The following is a 21,448-nucleotide window of genomic DNA, read 5'->3' on the forward strand; positions in this document are numbered from 1 at the left end:
GTGAAGTGAATCATTCTCTTTTTCAAGATCTTCATGAGACGCTCTCAGATTCTCAAGTTCTTGCTTCCTTTGAAGATAATCATAGGAAAGCATCTCATGAGTAGCTGAGAGAGTTTCATGACGACTTTCAAGTTCCTCGTACTTAACGTGAAGATTTTTTATGTCTTCAATTAAGGACTGAGTACGATTCATTTCTGCGTCCAATAGGTCATCGCTTTTGTCAAGCAACTTTTGAATATGTTCCATAGCAGTTTGTTGTTCAGTTGCTATTTTAGCAAGTGTTTTGTAGCTAGGTTTGGATTCACATTTAGACTCATCTTCACTGGATGTTTGAAAGTAAGCATCATGTGAGTTACCTTGGCACCACGTGCCATGAAGCAGTAGGTCGGAGCAGAGTCATCCTGTCGCGACCCGATCCGAATGGATCAAGCGCTCTGTGCTCAGTGTCATCCCTGGATCAGTAATGCTGACACCACACAGTACATCGAAGGATTTATAGCAGAGTGGCAATCACACACTTATTACATCCTTGTCTCAAAGAGAACTTATTACAATAAACATGGCTTAAGGCCATCTAGTGTCGATAACAGCTGAAGACTTGGAAGATAAATGGGTCCATCAACTCCAACGGCATCACTAAGTATAGAACCACGACCTAAAAACACTTCAATCGTCGTCTGAGAAGTCTGCAACATGAGAAGTTGCAGCCCGAAAACGGGTCAGCACATGGAATATGCTGGCAAAGTAACACATAGAGAGTAATGGAATGAAACAGCTATACTACATGCATATATGGCTGGTGGAAAGCTCTATGGTTACAGTTTTTGCGTAAAGCCAATTTTTCCCTACTGCAAAGGAATAAATTTATTTAACTATCATGGTGGTTGTTAAACATCAAGAATGGTTGACAGCATTCTCAATCCGAATTAAAAATAATTAAAACCCAACAACATTAATTAGAAGTAACATGTTGAGATTCACATGATATTCAAGTACTAGATACTCAAGTTGTCCATAACCGGGGACACGGCTAATCATGATTAGTTTGTACACTCTGCAGAGGTTTGCGCACTTTTCCCCACATGACTCGATCGCCTCCGTTTGTTTTCTCGCACTACACGGTGTTTGAGAAAACGGATGACCGAGACACAGTCTTTCAGAAGCGCTAGCACCTTACATGTGGGGTAGACCGTACCACCTACAACCCCTACATCTGCTAGTCCACCCCATAAGAGTTCGCACAACTTAGTCAACTATGCCAGAGCCCATAATGGCATGTGGCTGCACACGGAAGTTTCTAGCATGAAAGATCTTATGATCCCTTTGTGCCTGGGTGGCGGTCCGAAAAAAAACAGGCAAGTCCTGATAGACATCAGGTGCCTCAATCCACCCAGATGTGTGTTTAAGTTGCCACCTTAGATAAACCATTAAAATTATCAACTCACATCTGTCATGGATATCACTCACCCAATCCATGTCTACTAGCATAGCATGGCATAAAAGCAAACGTAGAAGTAGCTCCCAAACGTTTCATAATAAACAGGTAATAGGTACTACCTCATCTACTTCCCATCCCACAATTTAATTAGATCCTAATCATGCAATGTGTGAGGATTGATCTAATGCAATAAAACATGGGTTGTAGAAAGGTATGATCAAAGTGTTACTTTCCTTGCTGATGATCCGCGAGTCCTAGGGTTTCGAAGTAACAGGCGGCGCAATCCGGGTAATCTAACGCAGACACACAACAAGCACACAATAAGTACTCATCTAATGCACAGGTAAAACTCGAACAAGGGAACGAACCAGAAAGTTCAACTTAAGAACTCCGGTTCAAAGAAAGAACGAACCGAACAAAGAAACGGAAAAACAAACGGGAAAAGAAAACAACTCGGTTCTAGCAAGTTGAAACTAGGTCAAATTTTACCGGGGCAAAAACTTGTTTAAGTTGATTAGACGGAACGGCGGTTTCGAAACGAAACTCCAGGCGCTTGAATCACCTGATTCTGATAAACGAGCGAGAAGAAAGACTAGAACGAAGATCGGATCTGAGATCACGATCGCGGAATAAATCCGACGAGAAGAAAAAGAAGAACGGTTAAATGAACGGACGTTCGTTAACCTAGAAGAATCCGGTGATCACGTTCGTTAGGACGAACGGTCCGGCGAACGGTCCAAAGGCAACTAAATCGGAAAAGAAAACGAATCCGATCTAGGGTTTCGGAGAAGAAAACCGAAATGAAAAACCGATCTAGAAAACGAATCAGAAGAGAAGAAAAGAATCGGAACGATTAGAAGAAAACGATCCAAAGAAAAGAGATGCGGGGCAACCTCCGGCGAGGTCTCCGGCGAGGGGCTCCGGCGGCGGCGTAGGGCGGCGGCAGCGTGGGCACAAGGGCGGCGGCGCGGGTGTGGGGTGGCACGGCGTGGGTGTGGGCAAGGTGCGGCTTGGGGCTTGGGGTTTGATTTGATGGGTTTAGAGGGGGGGGTGTTGGGGTATTTATATTGGGGAGGGGAGAGGAGACTTGGGGTAGGGGAGAAGAAATAGAGTAGGAAAAAGGAATCCTAGATGAAAAAGAAAACGGAACAAAGGAAAGGGCTAGCCTAGAATCCTAAAAGGATTCAGCTAAGAGGCAAGAGGCGGCGGCTGCCTCCTGCGCCAGGCGCTGGCGCACACGCGGCTGGGGCCTGGCTGGCCGGCCTGCTGGCTGGGCCTTGGCCCAAGGCGCTGCTCCTTTTTTTTAACTGGTTTTCGCGCGCAGAAAACAAAAGAAAAAGAAACTAAATGAACTCCGAAAAATCTAAAGTAAATTTTCCCCGACTCCTAAAAATGAGCCGAACAAAATGAACTTTACTCCGGACCTAAAATGCAATTTTCGGAAACGCGCATTTTCCCTATCCAAATAAAATGCGAATAAAGCTCCGGCAAAACCAAAATTGATCTATTTATTAAATCTTCATTTTTCCTAAATTCGGGAAAGTCATATTATTCCCTCTCTCATATTTTGATATTGGAAAAATAATTGAAGATGAAATAAATAAATCAAAAGATCCTCTTTTCAAAATTTGAGAAAACTCAAATATGGAAATAACGAAATCTCCAACTCTCCCCGAAGGTCCTTGAGTTGCGCGAAATTTCTAGGATCAACCAAAAATGCAAAAAATATGATATGCATGATGATGATCTAGTGTATAACATTCCAAATTGCAAAATTTGGGATGTTACAAACCTACCCCCCTTAAGATGAATCTCGCCCTCGAGATTCGGGTTGGCGAGAAAATAGGTGAGGGTGGTCCTTGAGCAAATCTTCTTCTCTCTCCCAGGTGGCTTCATCCTCTGAGTGGTGGTTCCACTGTACTTTGCAAAATTTGATAACCTTGCTGCGAGTAACTCTACTGGCATAATCGAGAATCTTGACTGGCTTCTCCTCATATGTTAGGCCATCCTTTAACTGAATCGCTTCAAGCGGTACTGTATCTCTTAGCGGTATCTCTGCCATCTCGGCATGACATCTCTTCAGCTGAGAAACATGGAATACATCATGAACTCCTGACAGTCCCTCTGGTAATTCCAACTTATAAGTGACTTCTCCCATACGTTGCAAGATCTTATATGGTCCAACGAAACGCGGTGCTAACTTTCCCTTAACTCCAAAGTGCTTAACTCCTCGAAGTGGGGATACTCGAAGATAAACTCTGTCTCCGGTTTCGTAAACTATCTCCTTGCATTTAGAATCTGCGTAGCTCTTCTGCCTGGACTGGGCTACCTTGAGCCTATCGCGAATCAATTTAACTTTCCGTTCAGACTCCTTAATCAAATCTGGTCCAAAGAATTGACGGTCTCCAACTTCGTCCCATGACAACGGTGTCCTGCACCTCCTTCCGTATAAAGCTTCGAAAGGTGCCATCTTCAAACTGGTTTGGTAACTGTTGTTATAAGAAAACTCCGCATACGGCAAGTTATCGTCCCAACTAGATCCATAATCTAGTGCACAAGCTCTCAGCATATCTTCCAAAATCTGATTGACTCTCTCGGTCTGTCCATCTGTCTGCGGATGGAAAGCTGTGCTGAACTCTAGTCTGGTTCCTAAAGTTTCATGCAACTGATTCTAAAACTTTGAGGTAAATTGGGTTCCTCTATCTGATACGATACTCCTCGGAACTCCATGCAAACAAATGATCCTCGTCATGTATATCTTTGCCAACTTAGCACTGGTGTAAGTGGTCTTAACTGGAATAAAATGTGCTACCTTCGTCAAACGATCAACTACTACCCATATCGAGTCATAGCCTGCTTTCGTCCTGGGTAGTCCTGTGATAAAATCCATGCCTATCTTATCCCACTTCCATTCGGGTATCGGCAATGGCTGTAACAATCCTGCTGGCTTCTGATGCTCTGCCTTTACTCTCTGGCATACGTCACAAACTGCTACATATGCTGCAATATCCTTCTTCATTCCGGTCCACCAGAATGTTTCCTTCAAATCCAAATACATCTTGGTATTCCCTGGGTGAATCGAATACGGTGAATCATGGGCCTCTTGCAAAATCAACTTCCTGATCTCCGGGTCATTGGGCACATAAACACGGTCCTCAAACCATAAGGTATCGTGCTCATCCTCACGAAATCCCTTAGCTTTTTCTTTGCTAAGTTTCTCCTTTATAGCAGCAATCTCTTTGTCAGATTTCTGAGCTTCTCTGATCTTATCCATCAATGTTGACTGAATCTCCAATGCTGCTACATAGCCTCTCAGAACTATTTCCAAACATAGCTCACGAAGGTTTTCTGCTAATTCCTTGGGTATTTTCCCCGTCATTAGGGTTTTGACATGGCTCTTACGGCTTAATGCGTCAGCTACTACATTAGCTTTTCCGGGATGGTAATGCAATCTCATGTCATAATCCTTGATGAGCTCCAACCATCTCCTTTGTCTGAGGTTCAACTCCTTCTGAGTGAAAATGTACTTCAAACTCTTGTGATCCGTGTACACCTCACAATGATTTCCAATGAGGAAATGTCTCCACGTTTTCAACGCGTGCACTACGGCTGCTAACTCCAAATCATGCGTGGCATAATTCAACTCATGAGGCTTCAGTTGTCGTGAAGCATACGAAACAACTCTTCCTTCCTGCATAAGCACTGCTCCAAGTCCTCGACGTGAAGCGTCGCCATACACCTCATAATCCTTGGTCTGATCTGGCAAAATCAATACTGGTGAGGTAACCAAACGTTTCTTCAACTCCTGGAAACTAGCCTCACACTCCTCAGTCCATTTGAACTTAGTATCCTTCTTCAACAACTCCGTCATAGGCTTTGCAATCTTTGAAAAGTTCTCAATGAATCTCCAGTAGTATCCTGCGAGTCCAAGAAAACTCCGGATCTCTCCAACTGTCGTTGGTGATTCCCATTCGGTTACGGTCTCAACCTTTGTGGGGTCAACTGCTATACCTTCTCCGGATATAACGTGTCCGAGGAATCCAACTTCCTTCAATCAAAACTCACATTTGCTGAATTTGGCGTATAACTGATGTTCCCTTAGTTTCTCCAAAACCAAACGCAAATGTTCCTTATGCTCCTCTTCATTCTTTGAATAGACCAGAATGTCATCAATGAACACTACGACGAACTTATCCAAAAACTCCATAAACACTTTGTTCATCAGGTTCATAAAATAGGCAGGTGCGTTAGTCAATCCAAATGACATAACGGTATACTCATACAGTCCATATCTCGTGGTGAATGCTGTCTTAGGTATGTCCTGCTCTCGAATCTTCAATTGGTGGTACCCTGATCGCAAATCGATCTTGGAAAACACTTTAGCTCCTTGCAACCGATCAAACAGATCGTTGATCATTGGCAGTGGGTACTTGTTCTTGATGGTTACTTCATTCAATCCCCGATAATCTACAACCATCCTTAATGATCCATCCTTCTTTTCCACTAGAAGTATGGGTGATCCCCAAGGTGAAGAACTTGGGCGAATGTAACCTTTATCCAATAACTCCTTAATCTGATTCTTAATTTCCACCAAATCCTTTGCTGGCATCCGGTACGGTCGCTTCGATATTGGGCCTGTACCTGGCAATAACTCAATCGAAAACTCAATGTCTCTATCTGGTGGCATGCCTGGTAATTCCTCAGGAAATACATCAGGAAAATCCTTTACCACTGGTACTTCCTCTTGCACAACTCCTGTTAGGCAGTTTACTTGTGTCCTGTGTGGCACATGCCGGGATACATACTTGATCCTTCTTCCTTCTGGTGTGGTAAGCAAAATTGACTTACTAGCACAGTCGATGTTTCCTCCATACATCGACAACCAATCCATGCCTAATATCACCTCCAATCCTTGAGATTCCAATATTATTAGGTCTGAGGGAAACACATAGTTACCAATCCTTAATGGTAACCGGTCACACCATCGTCTAGCCATAAACTCCGCTCCTGGTGAGCTTACTAACATGGGTGACCTAAGGGCTTGGGTTGGCAGGTTATATTTATCCACAAATCCCCTTGATATGTATGAATGCGATGCACCAGTATCGAAAAGAACGAGTGCGGTAAATGACTTAACCAAAAACTTACCGATTACTGCATCAGGCTGATCTTCAACCTCCTCCACATTAACATGGTTCACCTGTCCCCTATTGAAAGGGTTCGGCTTCTTCCCAGAGCTTCCATTGCCATTTCCATTCTGGCCTTCGGGACATTCATTGGCATAATGTCCGGTCTTGGAACACTTGAAACAGGTGACTTGACTCAGGTCTCTCTTGGTTGGGGTCGATGGGATGGTACGGTTCTGGCCGTTGCTTCCTCCATTCCCATTACCATTCTTGTGGCCATTATGGTTGTGCGAGCTACCTCCTCCATGGGTGTGCTGAAACTGAAATCCCGGTTTAGGGGTAAAGCGGGGCTTCTGCTGGGCTCCAGAGTTATACTTCCCCTGTCCATACTTCCTCTTGCGGTTCTCAATCTGCTGTTGCTTCCCTTCAATCATGATGGCACGATCTACCAACTCCTGGTAGTTGTTGAAGGTGGCTACCATCAACTGCATGCTTAGTTCATCATTCAGTCCTTCTAGAAACTTCTCCTGCTTAGCTGCATCCGTAGCAACGTCATCTGGGGCATAACGTGCTAACTTGCTGAAGTCGTCAACGTACTGGCCAACTGTCCTTCCTCCTTGGCGTAAGTTGCGAAACTCACGCTTCTTTAAGGCCATAGCTCCTGCTGAAATATGGGCAGTGCGGAAAGCTTGCTGAAACTGATCCCATGTGACAGTGTCAACGGGGTAAGTGGCTGTGAAATTCTCCCACCATGCTGCCGCGGGTCCGTCAAGCTAGTGAGCGGCAAACTTTACTTTCTCACCATCCGTGCATCCTGCAGTGGTCAGCTCCCTGCCTATCTTGGAGAGCCAATCGTCTGCTACTATTGGCTCGGTGCTACTGGAAAACACCGGCGGATTCAGCCTAAGGAAACGGGCTAAGTGGTCAACATGTGGTGGTGGTGGTGGTGGGTTGTTGTTGTTGTTGTTGTTGTTGTTGTTCTGTTGGTTCTGAACTAACATCTGCATCAATTGATTCTGCTGCTGAATCAACTGAGTGAGCTCCGGTGGAAATCCATTGTCACGTCTCGGAGGCATCTGAGGGTTTAGAAAAGACGAGAATTGAGAATAGAGTGAGGTCTAAAGGGAAAACACTACCCATATGCACATGAGGCAAAAACACACAATTCACTTCAATCAATCGAACAAGGGCTTACAAACGGTCTAACTATCGCAAAAGTGCTCGACTATAATGTTTACATGGGGGAATACTACTACTATTTGGTGGTCATCTAGAAATTTGAACCGGTGGAAGACTCCATGATATCTGCTCCAGCTTCGTCTTCAAAGTCGGGTTCACTTGGATCCGAATCGGTGTCATCGATGATGATGTAGTTGTCCGGACATGCGACGTACTCGTCCTCCTCCTTGGATGCTAACTTCTTCTTGAGTTCTTCAATCTCCTGCTAAAGATCGCCATTGTGTCTTGCTAGAGCTACAATCTCGTCCATGTAGTCCTTGCGTGTAGACTTCAGTTCTCCTTCTAGCTCGATGATCCTTGCCTTCGCATTCTTCAACTCTATCATATCATTGCACATCTGGTTCTCGTGGTGTTGAATGTGCTGGTTTAACTCCTAGATGAAAGATGCAATGGATCTATCCTTCTTGGTGCTGACTAACTCTCATTGTTCATCTCGGCGTCCGCAAATCTGGTAGATAGTGTCCTTGAGGTCTTCTTGATAAACTTCTCCAATGCGTCCTATGGTGATATGAGCTGCCATGCTCCTTCCTAGACTCCAGGTTGGTGCATTGAAAACACTATCTATGGGCTTCGTGATTGGCGCGAATGTTCTCCCCGGAACGTGAGCTTGAATCTTCCAGCGCTCCTCTTCAGGTAGAGTGGCGTTGAAAGTTCCCGTGAAGCTTGGTAATCCAATATTCAGGTACTTGGTGACTTCCTTCAGGTGATATCCAAAAGGTGTGCCTTCATCCGGTTGAGCGTACTTAATCTTCGCGTTCGTCATCCTAATAGAGTAGAAAACATGAGGAGTTAGAAAATGAGAAGAGAATGGTGTTCTATGGCTTTAACTTAGTGGTCGTGTCCTACAGTCAGCGTGTGCTCTGATACCATTCACTGTCGCGACCCGATCCGAATGGATCAAGCGCTCTGTGCTCAGGTGTCATCCCTGGATCAGTAATGCTGACATCACACAGTACATCGAAGGATTTATAGCAGAGTGGCAATCACACACTTATTAGATCGTTGTCTCAAAGAGAACTTATTACAATAAACATGCCTTAAGGCCATCTAGTGTCGATAACAGCGGAAGACTTGGAAGATAAATGGGTCCATCAACTCCAACGGCATCACTGAGTATAGAACCACGACCTAAAAACACTTCAATCGTCGTCCGAGAAGTCTGCAACATGAGAAGTTGCAGCCCGAAAACGGGTCAGCACATGGAATATGCTGGCAAAGTAACACATAGAGAGTAATGGAATGAAACAGCTATACTACATGCATATATGGCTGGTGGAAAGCTCTATGGTTACAGTTTTTGCGTAAAGCCAATTTTTCCCTACTGCAAAGGAATAAATTTATTTAACTATCATGGTGGTTGTTAAACATCGAGAATGGTTGACAACATTCTCAATCCGAATTAAAAATAATTAAAACCCAACAACATTAATTAGAAGTAACATGTTGAGATTCACATGATATTCAAGTACTAGATACTCAAGTTGTCCATAACCGGGGACACGGCTAATCATGATTAGTTTGTACACTCTGCAGAGGTTTGCGCACTTTTCCCCACATGACTCGATCGCCTCCGTTTGTTTTCTCGCACTACACGGTGTTTGAGAAAACGGATGACCGAGACACAGTCTTTCAGAAGCGCTAGCACCTTACATGTGGGGTAGACTGTACCATCTACAACCCCTACATCTGCTAGTCCACCCCGTAAGAGTTCGCACAACTTAGTCAACTATGCCAGAGCCCATAATGGCATGTGGCTACACACGGAAGTTTCTAGCATGAAAGATCTTATGATCTCTTTGAGCCTGGGTGGCGGTCCGAAAAAAAATAGGCAAGTCCTGATAGACATCAGGTGCCTCAATCCACCCAGATGTGTGTTTAAGTTGCCACCTTAGATAAACCATTAAAATTATCAACTCACATCTGTCATGGATATCACTCACCCAATCCACGTCTACTAGCATAGCATGGCATAAAAGCAAACGTAGAAGTAACTCCCAAAGGTTTCATAATAAACAGGTAATAGGTACTACCTCATCTACTTCCCATCCCACAATTTAATTAGATCCTAATCATGCAATGTGTGAGGATTGATCTAATGCAATAAAACATGGGTTGTAGAAAGGTATGATCAAAGTGTTACTTGCCTTGCTGATGATCCACGAGTCCTAGGGTTTCGAAGTAACAGGCGGCACAATCCGGGTAATCTAACGCAGACAAACAACAAGCACACAATAAGTACTCATCTAATGCATAGGTAAAACTCGAACAAGAGAACGAACAAGAAAGTTCAACTTAAGAACTCCGGTTGCAAAGAAAGAACGAACCGAACAAAGAAACGGAAAAACAAACGACAAAAGAAAACAACTCGGTTCTAGCAAGTTGAAACTAGGTCAAATTTTACCGGGGCAAAAACTTGTTTAAGTTGATTAGACGGAACGGCGGTTTCGAAGCGAAACTCCAGGCGCTTGAATCACCTGATTCCGATAAATGAGCGAGAAGAAAGACTAGAACGAAGATCGGATCTGAGATCACGATCGCGGAATAAATCCGACGAGAAGAAAAAGAAGAACGGTTAAATGAACGGATGTTCGTTAACCTAGAAGAATCCGGTGATCACGTTCGTTAGGACGAACGGCCCGGCGAACGGTCCAAAGGCAACTAAAGTGGAAAAGAAAACGAATCCGATCTAGGGTTTCGGAGAAGAAAACCGAAACGAAAAACCGATCTAGAAAACGAATAAGAAGAGAAGAAAAAATCGGAACGATTAGAAGAAAAATATCCGAAGAAAAGAGACGCGGGGCAACCTCCAGCGAGGGGCTCCGGCGGCGGCGTAGGGCGGCGGCGGCGTGGGCACAAGGGCGGCGGCGCGGGTGTGGGGTGGCGCGGCGTGGGTGTGGGCAAGGTGCGGCTTGGGGCTTGTGGTTTGATTTGATGGGTTTAGAGGGGGGGGGGGTGTTGGGGTATTTATATTGGGGAGGGGAGAGGAGACTTGGGGTAGGGGACAAGAAATAGAGTAGGAAAAAGGAATCCTAGATGAAAAAGAAAACGGAACAAAGGAAAGGGCTAGCCTAGAATCCTAAAAGGATTCAGCTAAGAGGCAAGAGGCGGCGGCTGCCTCCTGCGCCAGGTGCTGGCGCACGCGCGGCTGGGGCCTGGCCGGCCGGCCTGCTGGCTGGGCCTTGGCCCAAGGCGCTGCTCCTTTTTTTAACTGGTTTTCGCGCGCAGAAAACAAAAGAAAAAGAAACTAAACGAACTCCGAAAAATCTAAAGTAAATTTTCCCCGACTCCTAAAAATGAGCCGAACAAAATGAACTTTACTCCGGACCTAAAATGCAATTTTCGGAAACGCGCATTTTTCCCTATCCAAATAAAATGCGAATAAAACTCTGGCAAAACCAAAATTGATCTATTTATTAAATCTTCATTTTTCCTAAATTTGGGAAAGTCATATTATTCCCTCTCTCATATTTTGATATTGGAAAAATAATTGAAGATGAAATAAATAAATCAAATGATCCTCTTTTCAAAATTTGAGAAAACTCAAATATGGAAATAACGAAATCTCCAACTCTCCCCGAAGGTCCTTGAGTTGCGCGAAATTTCTAGGATCAACCAAAAATGCAAGAAATATGATATGCATGATGATCTAGTGTATAACATTCCAAATTGCAAAATTTGGGATGTTACACATCCTCATCATCGGCTTCAGTGTCGGTGATGTGTCCATTGTCTTCGGTGTTGAAGATGGACTTGGCGACGTAAGCTGAAGCTAGGGCCAGGCTTGCCACGCCTGAATCAGAATCCTCCTCCGACTCCACCTTCGCCTCCTCAGAAGCAGACTCCTCCTCTTAATCCATCTCCTTGCCAACAAACGCATGCGCCTTGCTAGATGATATCGTCTTGTGAGACGAGGACTTTGATGAAGACTTGGAAGAATACTTTGGGGATTTCTTCTTCTTCTTGTCGTCAGAATCATATTCCTTGCTCTTCTTCTTCTTCTTCTTCTTAGATTCCTTGTCCCATCGAGTACACTTAGAGATGTAGTGGCCAGGATTCTTGCATTTGTGGCAAGTTCTCTTCTTGTGGTCACGACTAGAAGCCTCATCATTTCTTGAGCTGGATCTTGAAGACTTTCCGAAGCGATTCTTCTTGGAGAACTTCTGGACTTGTTCACGAGCATAGCTAGCTCCTTTCCAATGTCTTCAGGATCTTAGGAGCTTCTTGACAATTTCGTGCTTGGTGATCTCAGTGGCACCAAGAGTGCGAAGATCATTTGTGATATCAGTGAGGCGATCCAATGTGAGCTGGACATTCTCATTGTCGTTTCTCTTCAAGCGGTTGAAGAGGTTACAAAGAACATCCATCCTTGAATCTCTTTGAGTTGAGACGCCTTCGTTGACCTTGGAGAGACAGTCCCAGGCTAGCTTCGCAGTTTCCAGTGCACTAACACGGCCATACTGTCCTTTGGTCAGATGACCACAGATGATGTTCTTGGCGGCCGAATCTAGTTGAATGAACCTCTTGACATCAGCAGCGGTGACACCTTCACCGACCTTGGGAAGGCTTGTCTGGACGACATACCATAGGTCGACGTCAATGGCTTCAAGATGCATGCGCATCTTATTCTTCAAGTAGGGGTAATCAGTGCCATAGCTAGGCAGGCAGTGGAGGCCTTGATTATCCCTGCAGTCGACATAGCTAAAACTCCAGGTGGTTAAACTGAATCACACAGAACAAGGCACTACTAGGGAAAACCTTATACACAGAACTTTAGTAGTAACGCGTGTTAAAAAAGCATGCTAGTGCTAAGTAGCAGTAGCCCGTTGGCGCAAACCGCGCTACAGATACAATTTTAGTAGTAGCGCGCCTGAAGATAAAAGCGCTACTACTAAAACTCCCACTGCCAAGCCGATAGGCTACACATAGTGGTAGTGATTTACTACGAACAGCGCTACTGCTAGTTGGTTTGTAGCAGCGCGTTTACGCAGAAAGGCGCTACTGCTAAAGGAACTAAAATTAAGTGAAAATCAAATAGAAAAGTAAATGAAAATGAAAGAATTAGAAAAAAGAGAAAGGAAAAGAATAAAATGTAAATAAAAGTAAATGAAAAAGGGAAAAAAGAGAAAGGAATAGCAGTAGCGCATATCCGGAAGCATGCTATAGCTAACTTAGCAGTAGCGCACTTCCCAAAACGCGCTACTGCTACTTTTGACTTAACCACGCTTTTCGTTCCTCCCCACAGCCACTTCCCCCAAATCCAAACTCCTCCGTGCTATCGCCACCGCCGTCGCTCGTAGGCCGCCGCACGCCGCACACCCTCGACGCCGCCCCCGACCATGGATTCGACGCCGCCCTGACCCCGACCTTGACGCCGCCCTCCGCCTTGTGCCCGAGCCCCGACCCCGTCCTCGACGCCGCCTGCCCCTCCCTCACCGCAGGCACCCGAGGTGAGCACGCCTGCTCCTCCCCCTCCCCTACCTCTGCCTTGGGTTCTTCAAATTTTTAATTGCATCAAACTAGTTAGGGTTCATCTAGGGGTGGAAACGAATTGGATGTTTTCTTGATTCGGAACGGATACGAATAATAGCGATATATTGCTTAAGTGTATTAGTCAATAGCTATGTAACATGAACTATTCAACTTGTGACATACAATAAGTCAATGATAAATAGGTATATGAATAAACACTATTGTAATGCATAATAATTTCTAAGATTAATCATAAAACGAGTAAAATTTGACAACTTATTTGACTTTTAAGTTGGATAATTGGAATATCCGATCGAATACGAATATCGGATATTTTGGATTATCCGCTACCACTTTCCACCCCTAGGTTCATCAAATTAGATGGTAATTAGGGCACTAGTTCCTAGGTACTAATTAATTAGTAAGAACTAGGTACTAATTAGGTACTAGTTTAATTTTATATATAGTAAGTTTATTTATAGTAAGAACTAGTTGAACATGTCACATTGTTGTTATTTTTTTAGTTAAAGCAATTATTACCGCATCGACGTCGATGATGCCTATCCCGCATCCTCGTCGTCGACTCAGCGGAGGACACCTGCTTGACCAGATGGGCCATGTCCGGGTCTGGGCTCCGCCGGGCTGGTACTGGGAGGCGCTACCTACCGGGGGACGCAGCTTGGTGAGGAGCCAGCCCGTCGTTGACCCGAACCTTCTTTGGTGGCGGTCGCGTGGGCCAGTGACAGTGCAGAGGCTTGAGGACCCCGCGGAGGTGGTACGTCACCGTGTCAGGGAGGAGGACATGCACTTCCGTCACTACTTGTTTGCGTTGGAGCACAGGTTCTCCAATACCTGGCAGGTTCTCCAGGGATCTCACTGGAGCTATGATCCTGTGATGGTTCCTTCTCTTTGGGTGTCCACCGCCCGCGCTGATACCCATCGTGCGCTAGGGTTTTAGTTGTATTAGTGATGTTATATGATATTGTGTGCTGTGAAGATAATACACAAATGATGGTGTAACTTGACAATAATGATGATTGTAGATCTTACTAAAACAGAGAAACGAATTCAAATGCTTTGACTTCACAACAATCATTACTGTAGATCTTATTCAAATAGAGAAACGAATTCAAATTTAGTTCATATTGAAGCGGTAGTATATACGTTTGGAATGCACTAAAACGTTCATTTGAGTAGTAGGTTGCATGCATTATACACGTAGCGAAATATTTTAATTGAACATAACATGAATTCAAAGTTTTGAATGACATTTGTAGGGCACAATGATTTGGTACAGTACACGTTAGGCTTGTTCGGAAATTTCAACCCGCGCCTTGTTAGCCCGAAATATTTAAGATATATCTTTGTCTCGTTGTGCTCCGACAACTCCCTCCATCTCAACCCGCGCCTTGCTATTCCGAAATTACAACGCGCGTGAAAATTCCCACCTCCTGTGAAATCCCGACACGCGAAATGCCCGTGGTACCCCTAGACCGAAAGAACCACCTCAAATCGGTGGGGGTACTTTCGTAACTTACCCCACATTTCGGACAAGCGCGTCTCTAAGCCATGGTTCCCCACTGCCATCCCATCCGCCCACCCATTCATACACCGAGGCCGCGAAAACCCGCGACCAAACCCCACACCCTGCTCCGTGCGCCACCCAGCCGGAGCCTCTTCCCCGACGACGTCGTCCACAACAACACCTCGACGTCCCTCATCCACCGTATTGGATGAGGATCCGTCGTCGATCTCATCGTCCTGCCGGTTCAGCCACCCCATCCTCCACCTCCAAGGAGCTGCCCTGACGTTCCCCTCGTCTTTCGCGCCACCTCCATTCCCACACTGCCATCTTCACCTGCACCACCGGAAGAGCATCATCATCACCGTTTCCTCGGATGAAGCTGCGGCCTAATCGGCGCCACCAAAGAGGTTGTACACTAATCGCCGCATTTTCTTCTTGATTCGGTCTTACGGTGCTGCCGACGCTCGGTCCTGAGCCGACACGGCGCGGCTCCATCCACGGCGGTGTCGCCGGCCACTTCCTCCACGGCGTCGCTCCCTCGGCAGCGACGTCCACATCAATAGGACCTGCTGCTGCTTTAGCTCTTGCTCGCGCTGCTGCTCTGCTCTTGCTCTCGGTCCCCTGCCTAGTCTGCTCTTTCTATTGCTCTTGCTCGCGCTGCTGCTCTCGCTCTTGCTCTTGCTTGTGATGCTGCTCCGATTTAGCTACACTTCACTCCGATGCCGCCGGGGTGAAGGAAGAACCAGCCGCAGCGGGGAGGGGGGCTCGCCGGAGAGGTACCCCACTATCTATCTTAGGGTTCAGGATAGGGGCGGTGGTCGCCGGCGGTGGCGGGGCGGTGGCGTGGGGATCGCCGTAGAAAAAGCTCGGCACGGGGGGGGGGGGGGGGGCTAGAGGGATGGCCAGGGCGGCTGCGGACCGGCGGTGGGGAGTGTTTTCGAGGCGGGCGGGGCGGCACACCACTGGCCGCGGGCGGCGGGGGGCTGCTGTTTGGCCGCCTCAGGGGTGTGGAGGTTGAAGATGAACCGCAGGCCCTTGATTTTGTATCCAACGGCTGCAAAATCGACTGACCAGAGATGAAAAAGTCAGTCGACCGACGTGTAGCCTCACCTTGCAAGTGCGTTCTGTTTCGACAGCAAAATTCAGTTTCGACAGTTAAGTTCAGTTTCGACAGTTAAGTTCAGTTTCGACAGTTAAATTCAGTTTCGACAGTTAAGTATAGAGATGAGCGGCTGATGTATTTTACATCTAGCACTTTGTGTTTGTGTATTTTATGTCATGTATTGGAGATGCTATTAGAATTCCACTCAGGTTAACATTGTTCGTTGTCTCTCTTGTCCTGCTTCAGCCTCGGCGTCGTACAACTCACCTGAGCTGCTCCAACGACGAAACCCTCCATCACAGCGGAGCAGTACCTCGGGCTCCATCTCTAGACGCCTAAGATCTTCTTCCCCTCCTACGACAGCCAAGTCAGCCGGAGCATCCTCACCGGCCAACCCAATCACGCTGAGATCGGCATGGCTTCGCTAAAGAGGTTGTACACTTGTTGCATCTCTTTTTACTCTACATGTTATATATATTGTCCACTGAGCACACGGATTTGTTCCTTTAGTGTCTCCTTGAAAGAAAAAATGTAGGAATTTTAATTTTCACTTGTCCTCCTTTTCAAATTCCTATTCATGAAGCACAAGACTAAGAGATAGTAGCATAATAGCATTATAACCGTACATTTTCTTATGGTTTGACTTAATCTCACCATGCTTCTTCGCATCCTGTGATCTTCCAATTGTTGTGAATTAAACACCCAGATTGGCAGAAATCATGTGTTTTTAAATTCTCTGTTTTGCACGTGCATTCCTATCCTATTCCTGTCTATTTCCTATCCCTGCATTGTTGGAATCCTCCAATTCAAATGAGCCCTTATAGAATTACTTCTCTTACAGATAGTTGTCATAGAAAACCTTGCGTGGTTTGTCCCGCTCCTGCTGCACCGTCGTCCACCCTAGCTCAGCTGCTCCAACGATAGAAGGGTACAACACAACAGGGATCCGGCCTCCAGAATGTCTTTCGCCGCCTCAGATCTTCTTCCCCGCCACTGGCAGCCATGAAAATTGCACTACCATCATCAACCGAGCAGATGACCTCGAGGACTACACGGGTCCGCAAGAGAGGTCGCACTCTTTCGTGTCTGCTTACGTTATGCATCGCTTAATATTACATGCTACTTTATCGTCCTGTTCACGGATTAGACTCTGAGTCAGCTCCAAACTAATGGTCAAACTTGAGTTTTTAACTGGTTGTGGGGTACATATCGGGGCCGCTATCAATAGTATCTATCTACTATATGGTTAATCTCCGGTGTCTACTATGAGTTTCATGTTGGGTGGGAAACAAATAGTAAAGAAGCCATTATCTGTATTTTTTAACTGAAGCAATTATCTGCCTGCTATTATTGGTTTTGGGTCTATCCACAGGTTGCTACCATCACTCTGGATTTCTGCATGCACTCCTTACATAATCTCACTATGTTTTATTCCTATGCATGATAGTTATTGTAAACAATGGAACTAAACATGTAGAGCAAAAGAGACAAGCCTTGCGAGGCAATAAAATTTCATGCAAACGTCGCTCCATGGTAGGCGCAAAGGCAGCCCCCCTCCATGCATTTCGGATTGTAATCGAGAGGAAGATATCTGTTCTGAGGGGGATTCAGAAGGAGAAGACAACTCCTATTTACCCCCTAAGGTCTTCGCTCTAACTTGGCATGCTGATGTTGGTTATATCATGCATATGGTGTCTTGCATTGCTTACTTTATACATCAAATATGTCATCTGCTTAGTTTAGACATCCTTTGTGCGAATGCCATCTGTTTAGTTTATTCATTGTTTATGTGAATTATGCAACGCCATCTTGTTTAGCCAGGCATCATATATGTGAATTTTGCAATGCCATCCTGCTTAGCCAGTCATCTTATATGTAAATTATATCAGGCCATCCTTTTTTCCGTTACATATTACATGTGTCAACAATGTTATTACATTCAACTGCTCTTTGTGTGCATCAGCCATTTGACACGCTGATGGCAAATTCTGGAGTGAAAACAAGGTCTTCAGAGCAGACTATGCTATCTAACGAAGTGCATATCTCGCTGGTTACGGATAGCTCCTCAGAGGAGGATTCAGAGACAGATGACCAGTCCTATCCCCCCCTGAGGTGTATGCTCTAACTTGGCAGGGTTATGTTGCTCATATCGTGCGTATGGTGTCTCACATTGCTATGTCATTTGATTAGTTTAGACATGCTTTGTGTGAATGCCACCTGTTCAGTGTCTAATTACCATATATGTGAATTATGCATTGCTATCTTGTTGCAAGACATTATATATGTGAATTATACAATGCTATCTTGTTGCAAAGGCATTATATATGTGAATTATGCAATGCCATGCTGTTTAGCCAATCATCATGTTTGTGAATTATATCATGCTATCATTTTTTTGTATTACGTGTTCCATTTGTCGACAACGTTTGTATATTCAACTACTCTTCCTGTGCATCATCCATTTGAAGCGGTGATGGAAGTATCTGGAGTGAAAACAAGGTATTCAGAGCAGACAATGCTACCTGCCGAAGCAGACATCTTGCTGGTTACAGAGAGCTCCTCAGAGGAGGATTCAGAGACTGATGACCAGTCCTATTTTCACCCTGAGGTCTATGCTCAAACTTGGCAGGGTTATATTACCCATGTCATGCATGTTGTCTTGCATTGCTTAGTTTTTACATCATATATGGATTGCCAGCTGCTTACTTGCTTACTATATAAATCATATATTTGAATTATATCATGCCATCATGTTTACATAGTACATACACATCATCTATCTGAATTATGGCATGGCAACCCATTTAATAAAGACATTATATAGTTATATCATCTCATCCTGTTTAGTGTTTACAGTCATCATATTTTGAATTATGGCATTCTATCCGTGAATGTATGTGAATTATGGCATGCCAACCTATTTAATAAACACATTATATAGTTATGTCATGTCATCCTGTTTACATAGTCTCATATTTTGAACTATGTCTTTCCATCTTTTTTAGTTAGCCATCATAATGTGAAACTGTGTCATGCTATCCTGTTTAGTTAGCCATCATATATGTGAAATTGTGTCATGCTATCCTGTTTGGTTAGACAACATAAATATGAATTATTTCATGCCCTCTTTTATTCCCCACTATCCATTGCACCTGTCTATCATACAATGTCTATACTTTCAATTACTTTTCTTGTTTACCAGCCATTTGAATTGGAGAGCGTGATGGTAGTATCTAAGGGAGTAACAACACAGTCTTCAGAAAAGATAGTGCTACCAGTTGATGCAGATAGAACCACGGTTGTACTTGCCGAAGGACCAGATCCACCACACATAACCCAGACTCTCGCAGATTGTACCCCTACCCAGTTGGACAGAGAACCAGCTACACCCCTTCTAACCCCAACCCCGACAGATAGTAACCCAGTTCCAGTTGACACAACACCGTCTCCACCATAGAGCACCCAAACACGAGCAGTTAGTAAGGGAAATGCAGTGCCCAAAGCATGAGGACCACCACTCCAAATCCCAACTCAACGCTTAAAGGAGAAGAAGATTTGTTCTCAGGTCAGGTTCTGTAGCTATGGTTCATACTCCTTTGCTCTTGCATGACTGTATTTACTCATACCAACTATTTTCAAATTTGAAGGATGGAATTGAAACTCCAATGGCGCAACAAGTATGTTTTAAACCCGTTTCTTTAACTGGTTTGCTGTTGTAACCTGCTCTATGTTGATTTCAGTTTCAATTGAATAAACAGTTATGTTCTCATGTCATGCACATTACAAGTGTTGTTATTCCTCTATAGTTACCCACACTTATATTCTGTCTATTCTGCTTTGTCTTGAACAAATGTTATTTGAACTGTGTCTCTATCTTGATTTGGCAACAAAAACTAGAATGATATAGACCATAAAGTGACCATGGTACGTAGATATATGTTTGTTTCATGCTGTTATCCTGTCCACTTTACTACTGAACTCATTTACCAAAATGAGTTTCATATACAACATGGTAAACATGTGATGTGTCTGGATGTTTCTCTTTTAGAATGCGGACAAAATATTAGAGAACAATACCGCGTTATCCAATGGTAAAGGAAGTAATGTAGATAAGGTTCAAGATGGTGAGACATCCCTGTTGGTCTCCAAGAAAGATGATAAAAACTATCTTGACGACAGTGAGGGAACCCAAAAGTCCTGTCTTGATGTAGTGTTCGAGTTAGTGGCCACTACTGCTGGCACAAGCTCTTTGAACTCGCTGCCTGAATCAGTTCGTCTTCGTGAGTCTCAACTTCAAGTTGAAAGACATCGATCAGATGTGCTGTGACAAGAAGCTGAAGGACTGAGGAAGTCCCTGCAGAATTCAGATGCATATTTTCTGGTGCAACAGCTAGCACTGGAGGATTTAAGCGCCAAACAAGAGAAAGTTAATAAGCTTGCTAAGCATCTTGCCAGCATTATGGGTACCCAGGATATTGTTTCTTGAGATCTTCTGAAGTGGTTTCAGTTCTGGATTTGTTTTGCTACGGCGTTTATTTGTGATGGTCGCTAACTTTGACAACCAGTGTATATGATATGCTACTTTGTTCCCTATATTTGCGCTGGTGGCGAACTTTGAAACCCAGTGGATGTAATATGTGTAATAGCCATGATACCCTAGCGTTAGTTGCTTGCTTATTTATTTCCTTGTTGTCTTGTTTATTTGTTTGCTTGTAGTCATTGCAGTTCTTTTTCCGCGGTTATCTAGTGGCTGCAATAACCTATTTTTTAAAACTAGGCCACAATAACCATGGGCTAATATTTACTGTAGTGACACTAGGCCTCCTACTGGCTGTAGAAACAGTGGGCATTTTACGGACCGTAGAAACAATGGGCCTTCTACGGGCCGTAAAAACAATGGGCCTTCTGCGGGCCGTATTATCAATGGGCCTTATACGGGCCGTATAATCGATTGGCCAAACATGGGCCAAACAGACTGCATTATGGCCGTAAACGGGCTAGAGTTGGAATCGTTCGTTCATGGGCCGACTATAACGGGCCATCGTTAATAGGCCATATTTGATGACGCTATGAAATCAGCCCAACGTATTAACGGACCACAAACGGGCCGACTGTAACCACGGGCTGAATTTGGCCCACAAGCAGAAAATGACAGTAACGGGCCGTAAGTAAACAAATGCTGGAAATGAGCCCAAGAATAAATGGGCTCTGAGAAGGCCGAAAGATAACATGGGCTGGAAATGGCCCAACAGAATAACGGGCCGTTAATGGGTATAAAGTGATACACTGTTCATTACTGGCCAGTTTCACCACGAGCCGTTAATGGGTGTAAAATGATACACTGTTCATTACGGGTCAGTTTCATGGGCCATTAGTAGGCCAAGAGTTACATAGGGCCTTATATGGGCCGAAAGACGTCATGGGCCATACATGGGCCAGAAGTGAAAACGGGTTGGAATCATATTGGACGACCCAGATGACGCTACTGGGCCTAATTCGGATAGGGCATAACGGGCCTTGGGTTAGCGGGCTGTAAATGGGCTATATTC

This window comes from Triticum urartu, chromosome 3A (genome assembly GCF_056163025.1).
Source record: "Triticum urartu cultivar PI428250 chromosome 3A, HENAU_Tu73, whole genome shotgun sequence".
Taxonomy (NCBI): Eukaryota; Viridiplantae; Streptophyta; class Magnoliopsida; order Poales; family Poaceae; genus Triticum; species Triticum urartu.